At 33.4% G+C, this 7,500-nt stretch overlaps 1 protein-coding gene across 1 annotated transcript in view; it reads left to right on the top strand.

Annotated features, from left to right (window-relative positions):
* Nucleotides 1–7,500, top strand: part of alk (ALK receptor tyrosine kinase) — an 860,900-nt gene that overhangs the window by 687,756 nt on the left and 165,644 nt on the right. The window lies entirely within an intron of this gene.

Below are 7,500 nucleotides of genomic sequence, written 5' to 3' on the forward strand. Positions count from 1 at the left end.
TATATATATATATATATATATATATATATATATATATATATATATATATATATATATATATATATATATATATATATATATATATACACACACACACACACTGCATTTTTATATGTGTACAAATATTATACTATATTGTAATAATAATGCTATATTATTTTATTTTATTTGCTAAATAATGCATATGCATATAATATAATGCATACTTTTATAAGTTCTACTTTTTTGTTTAAATTCTGCTTTGACAATTTTAAAATATGTCTATTAATAATACTAATAATATACCAATATTAAATACTAATAATATTTTACCATAATGTTTTATTTGCTAAATAAAGAATATGTATTATATTTATTTTATAAGTTCTAAGTTTTATATTTAAATTCTGCTTTGACAATTTGTAAATGGAAAAAAAAAAAACAGGAATACCGCAATTAGTTTTATTTTGTTGCAGGGATAAATCATATATGTTATGACAATATTTATTATACTGGAACTGGAAAAAAATATAATAATAATAATAATAATAATAATAATAATAATAATAATAAAAGTATAACTATTTAATAATATAGGTATATTAAATAGACCTTTATTTTTCCAAGCTGAAATTGTGTCATTGTGTTTTTATTTTATTTATTCAAAAGAACATTTTTATGGTCACTAATGGTACATTTATTAAATCAAAAACACAGTACAAGAACAATACTTTAACATAATATTACAATTTAAAATAACTTTTTATTTATTTTAATATACAGTTTATTCCCATAATAGCAAAAAATAAATACATAAATAAATACTTTACTAACCTAACTTCGCTAACATGATTTCAATGAATAAAAACAGCATATGAAGCATGTGATGTGTTAGCTAATGTTAATTTAACATTAACAAATATAGCTTTTGATTTTAGTAATGTATAAGGGTCACACTTTATGTTGATGGTCCGTTTGTTGAATAAGTTACATTGCACCTACATGCCAACTAAATCTCATTAGATTATAAGCAGACTGTTAGGTTGGGGTTAGGGCTAGTGTAAGTTGACATGTACTTGCAAAGTTTCTCATAGTCAACTAAATGTCTGCTGAAGGAGCAGTTGAAAGAACAGTATCAACAGATAGTAAGCAGACAGTCTACTAATACTCAAATGAACCATCAAAATAAAGTGTATAAGTACTGAAACTGAGTAAGCATGGACAAGAAATATATTTGAATGTTTATTAAGAATAAAATAAAAAATTAAAGGTAATTAAAAAAAGATATTAGAATCTCTGATTGCTGATAAACATGAAAATTATTCTTATTATTCTTCTTATTATTATTATCAGTATTATTATTATTATTATTATTATTATTATTATTATTATTATTATTATTATTATTATTATTATTATTATTATTGTTGTTGTTGTTAGTAGTATTAGTATTTTACACAAACAAACAAACTAACTAACTAACAAATACATACAATTTAATTTACATTATTATTATTGTTGTTGTTGTTGTTGTTATTATTTGGCTTGACTTGCCTCAAATGTTTACAGCAACCTACAAAACCAAGCCGTTGTCCAAGAGTGACAATTTCTGAGAGTTTTTGTATCTACTGATTTAACAAAAATTAATACAATAAAAGGAGAAGATGGTTTATTGCCTTTTGATTATTCCGGAGCAGATCCCCAAAATGAGTGCGCTCTCTGATTAGTTTCTGCCAAACCTTATAAAGTCATAAACCTCGAATATAAAATGTTGCGAGTGATTGCAGAAGGCCAAAATATTAAATATTGCAATGCAAATGCGTCTGTGAGTTTCATCTTATTGCCAAAGTCGCATTACATATTCATATTTTTTTCTTCCCACCACTCAAATAATATTGCAAACCTTTCAATCAAAGGTAGGGTATTAAAAAAATGCAATACTTGTTTGTCGCCTAGAAGTAATGCTTTTGCCATTTTTTTTTTTTACATATGTATGGAGAGCAACTGCCACTTCCTCAATTTTACTCCTCCAACATTACCTTCACAGCATTCATGCTTTTTAGATCAACGGCAGGATTTTTTTCCTCTTGCTCCCTATTTTTAATTTTCTCTTTTTTTTTCTGCTCTTTGCTTCCTGATTCAATAACTGGCAGGGAAATTGTCCATGTCTGACCGCGGGGAACAGAACGCTGCTTGTCATGCAAATTCAGAGGCAGACAGATCTCTAATTGTTTCAGGGTTGTGTAGTTCAGTAGCCCAGGTTTTTTTTTTTTTTTGCATCTGCCCAAAACAAATCCCTTTGGGGGTCGCCCCGTCAGACAGGCTGTTCTTGTCCTGAGGCACGTCGTGTTCCTCTGTTCTTACTGCTAAATGCCCTGTTCACTCCAGCTCTAATCCACCTCCGTTTGCCCATAATAGATATTAGCAGATTGACGTGCTTTACAGCGTGGCTTGCCTCCCTGAAGCACCTGCCACTGGAGCTCCGATTACCTGCCACCCTGAAAAACACACACTCGCTCCATGTGCTGATTTGCAAAGCTTACGATTGTGCGTGTGTGTGTGTGTGTACTTGTTTTTGGTTTGAGGACACACAATTGTATAATGTTATGAGTGTGACCAGGGGTGAAACTTTGGTTTGAGTATTGAAGAAAGGATTGTGTTAGTTTAAATACGAATCCCTTTATTTAAACACATTAAGGGACGATGGTGATACAAAAACAAACAAACAGATAGATTAAACAAATATAACTACAACCAAAACATTTTAAAATGAATACATTTAAAGGTGCTGTGAGTTTTTGACTCATCTAAAGCATAAAAACATCAGAATGTGTTTGCAGATATTCAAGTGAACATTATTTAGCTGAAAAAAAAAAATGCTTAAGTCAGATATTCTGCTTTGAAATTGTGCGTTACGTGCCGGAAGGTCTGTCTTTGTTTTGATCATTTAACCCGCCCAATACCAGTTTAGCCAATCATATTTCAGCACCCTGGGTTGCCTTGGTGGAAGACAGCAAATCTCATTCATTCATTCAGGAAGGCTCTTAAAGTATGCATGACCGAAATGCGACATCCGGTAGACAGTAGCAGACTCCGAAATGAGATGCAGAGTTCCACATGAGGTGGTTATTAATTAGCAAATAGTGAAAATATTACGAACATAAACATTAGGTGAGCAGGCTACTTTGTAACCCCGTGTCCTAACAACACACTATGTGATGAGATACGCAGTGACGCACCAGACAAAACATGACAGAAATTTAAATACAGCCATTCAGATGCAGAAAATAGTGCACTTACTGCACTTCAACAAAATGGTAAGGTTTATAATCTAATTAATACATATTAAACCTCTTTAATAGTATTAAATGTACATGTTGAATCACTGACATGTGTTCGCTCGAGTCACAGTTCTAAAGTTCAATTTCAAATGGTTTATTCTGCTGCTGCTTTGCGTAGTATGGCAACACGTGTTGTGTAAAATGGCGTTCAAGCTCACATTATTAGCATTTAACACTAAATAAAGCACATGAGATGTACCTGAGGTTATCATTGTCAGGCAAGAAATATAACCCGTTTCTAATATATAAATTTCAGGTGCTGGTTAGAACAAAAACTTCTTTTAATATGGAAAATATACCAACGCGTTTATTTTGAACACTGTTTAAATAGCCTGCCCAATCTGCCCAATAGTATCTGGATGCAGCCTTTATGATGCAAGCTGAGATTGCATCACTCAGCGATGCAATGTCAGACACAATGCACTCAATGGAGTGAGTGACGTCACTGTAACGGGTAGGGTTAGGGGTGGGGTTAGGTGAGCACATTAAAAACCATTGGATGCAGCTTAGATCCACCACCTCTCAATCTGCCAACCTGCTCTTGCATTTGTTTTGAACCAGGCCTGCAAAACTTCGGTCAATCACTGGATGTCAAACATACATACTGCACTTTTAAAAAGAATAAATGTATATTTTTTATTAAATAATAATAATAATAATAATAATAATAATAATAACAACAACCAAAACAACTATGAACAACTCTGTGTGCTGAATTTTTGTGTGCCTTTTTTTAATAATTATTTTTTAGGGGTTTTCACCTTTATTTTGAAAGGACAGTAGAGAGAATTAACAGGAAAGTGTGGGGAGCAGAGAGAGGGGAAGGATCAGCATTGGACCTCGAGGCGGGAATCTAACCCGGGTCACCATGAACATCGGAGTGCATGAGTCGTGTCACTTTCCACTACGCCATAGGCATTGACGTTTTTTTAATGTTTTAATGTTTGTAACATTTTATGTTCAAAAGTAGGCAGCAAAACTTATATCTAGACTAATTACATTAAATTTTGATCGCTGTTTTAATAGTTGTCAATCATGCAAAAACAACCACCTTAAGTTAATGAACAAAACAATTAAACATTCACATATCTAGTGCTAATTGTCTATGTAGCACACATTCCATAATTAATTCCATAATTCCAAATGTAGTAAAGAAAATTCCAAAGAGTGGTAAAATCAACAGGTATATACATATTCTGTTTTACAGAAAATAATCTCACCCAAGCTAATATACGGAATCAAAACCAAGTATTTCAAGACATGTATCGTCGATACCAATATCTATACCAATATCGATAATTCAATTAAATATTTTATAATGATTACATTTTTTAACCACATTCAGTATTATTATTAGCTTTTTTCTTTTTGTATATATTTTTTCCACATTTTTTGAGTGCCTTGGACGGACTTTTACTGTTTATTCTGATGAATCCCTTCCCCTAAGAGCACCGACACATTATTTAAGCTACTCCTGAGAACTTTTTGTTTAATTTTGGATAAAATAGGCATAATTCCTTTTTCCATTTAGTAAAATTACAGAACATAATTCAAATTGGCAAATTAGCACAATAAAAAAAAATATATACATATAATTGGCTATATATTACCATATACTGTAGAACAAAAAAAAAACACACTGTGTTTCCAAACCTTGTATATACATTGTATAAACAACAAACCTTATTTAATTAAAAGTTTAAAATTAAAATGAACTTTAACTTTTTTAAGGGAACAATTGACTGTTGACACTCTTTTGAGCATGTTTTTCTTTAAATAAATAAATAAATAAATAAACAAACAATTTAAGGATCGATCCTTTTGATACTTTGCCAGTATCGAAAATATCGATACTTAAGGATCGACCCGGCCCCCTACCACAAACAAAAATGACGCACAATAATAATCATTCAAAATGCTTAAAAATCATTCTTTCTTTGAGTAAAATTTGCCACATGTTTCCTGTGAGGATTGTGTTTAGGTGTAGGTGTAGGATAAGGGCAAACTATAAGTGGTTGTTACAATAAATTACACATGTGGAATCCTTGTAAACCATTTGTGCATGTACATGTGTGTGTGTGTGTGTGTGTGTGTGTGTGTGTGTGTGTGTGTGTATGTGTGTGTGAGAGAGAGAGACAGAGAGAGAGAGAGCAAGAGAGATGTGCTTGATAATGCTTGAAATTTCCCTTTAATGAATTAAAGTAATAGCTGTAATCAAAAGAAGAAAAGAAAGAAAGACGTGACCCCTTCTGCTCTGTTTTTGCCACATCAGCTTTGCTAAATGAGCTAGAACTAACACAAGACAATATCAGACCATAACATTTTTACATTTTCAAAAGAGTGGTTGTAAAACTTTGCTGCAATATTGTGAGATATGTGGGTGGTTGCTGGCATAAGAAAATAATCTATTAAGTTGCCAAGGAATTGTTAGCTGTGCCATAAATCCTTAACACTAAGTTATTATCAAATATAGTGATTCATGACAACAGGAAATAAAAGTACAAACACTGCGAAAAATGCTTTTCTTACTTAGAGTTTTGTCTTATTTTTGGTCAAAATATCTTTAAAAAACCACTTAAATGAAGAAGCATTTCCAAATATCTAAAACTTTAATCTAAGTATTTCCTAGACAAGTAAAAGTAAAAAAGTTAGTCAGTTTTTTTTCTTTAAAATGGGCAAAAAGAGCCTACCAAAGTGATATTTAAATTATCAGGAAGAGTTTACATGAAGAGGTGTTCATTAAACCTATATAATCATGATATGGATCAAATTTTATGTATGCTAAAAACATAATTGTGCCATTCACTGATGAACTGGTGAAGTTTGTTTACAAACTAACTTTGAGAGGATCACATGCTTATGATTGACCACAGCTTGTCCTGCAACAGCTAACGCCTAGTTTACACTACATGACTTTAAACATCGGCAGATAGCTGTGCTGTTCACACTACATGACTTGATTTTGTGTCTTTTAATCGCTGTGGTGTTCACACTACACAACACTACATAAATAATCCACATAAGGGGGGTCACACATTACATGATCTGACAACAACTCGTTCCCCAACAGCTCAGTCAAACTACCAAACCACAGCCAATGAAATTTTGATGACAGACATGCAAAGCATAATTTAAATATCTCAATAAAACTTTGAATGTAAATATGAAGTGACAATATGACGTCTTACATGAGAACGGTCAGAATGGCCAGTACGGTAATTCTAATAATTACAGAATTCTAGTTCCACTGTTAATATTGCCTTGTGTCCGTGTTAACACTGAATGAAGCGAGCGCATCGATGCCCATTCTGGCCAATCACAGACATTTTATTTGAGCTCCTGAGCACAATGGCCATTCAGCTCATGCTGATATGCTCTCTCATTGGCTGCAGATCGTCACTACATCTGACCGCACGTGGGGTCCAGTCGGCCGAGTGCTCCGGAATATTAAGCATGCTAGATATTGGATCTTCGTCTGCAAGGTGCATCTTTGATGCGTTGTTCAGTAGGTCACACAAAAAGACTGCTGAGCGCAGAGCACACCCTGATTTTTTCCCTATCACAGCCTGATCTGTCGGTGAGCTTGTTAACTTCCAAATCGGGCTCAAAATACTATAGCGTGAACTACGCTTAACACATGATACACCAATCAGATGTTTCCTAACTCACTATAAATAACCAGAGCTTCTTACCTCAGTCATCTTCGTCTTGAAGAATCCCCCCTTCCACCCCTACTCCTCCTTTTTCCTTGATATGGTGGCATGGCGGCCCAGTGGTTAACACTGTTGCCTCACAGCAAGAATGTTACTGGTTCAAGTCTCCAACAGACCAGTCGACCTATCTGTGGGGAGTTTACATGTTCTCCCCGTGCTTGTGTGGGTTTCCCCCGGGTACTCTGGTAACCTCCCATAGTCCATAAACGTGCAACATAGATGAATTGACCAAACCAAATTGGCACCATATGAGCTTTTACATATCTCTCCATAGCAATTCCTAACTTGTCATTAGCCATAAATAAGCAGGGGAGTTCTCGAGATCTTATGAGCTCAGGGCTCTCTCCCGGGACAGCATGCCAAATGCTTTATAATTAATCATCAGCTAAGTGTAAACTCTTGAATGGCATTTTAAATGCAAAGATGGCATTGTTTGTTATGACAGCTTGATATAAACTAATTCATCA

Source organism: Danio aesculapii, chromosome 17 (genome assembly GCF_903798145.1).
Source record: "Danio aesculapii chromosome 17, fDanAes4.1, whole genome shotgun sequence".
In the NCBI taxonomy this organism is placed as follows: Eukaryota; Metazoa; Chordata; class Actinopteri; order Cypriniformes; family Danionidae; genus Danio; species Danio aesculapii.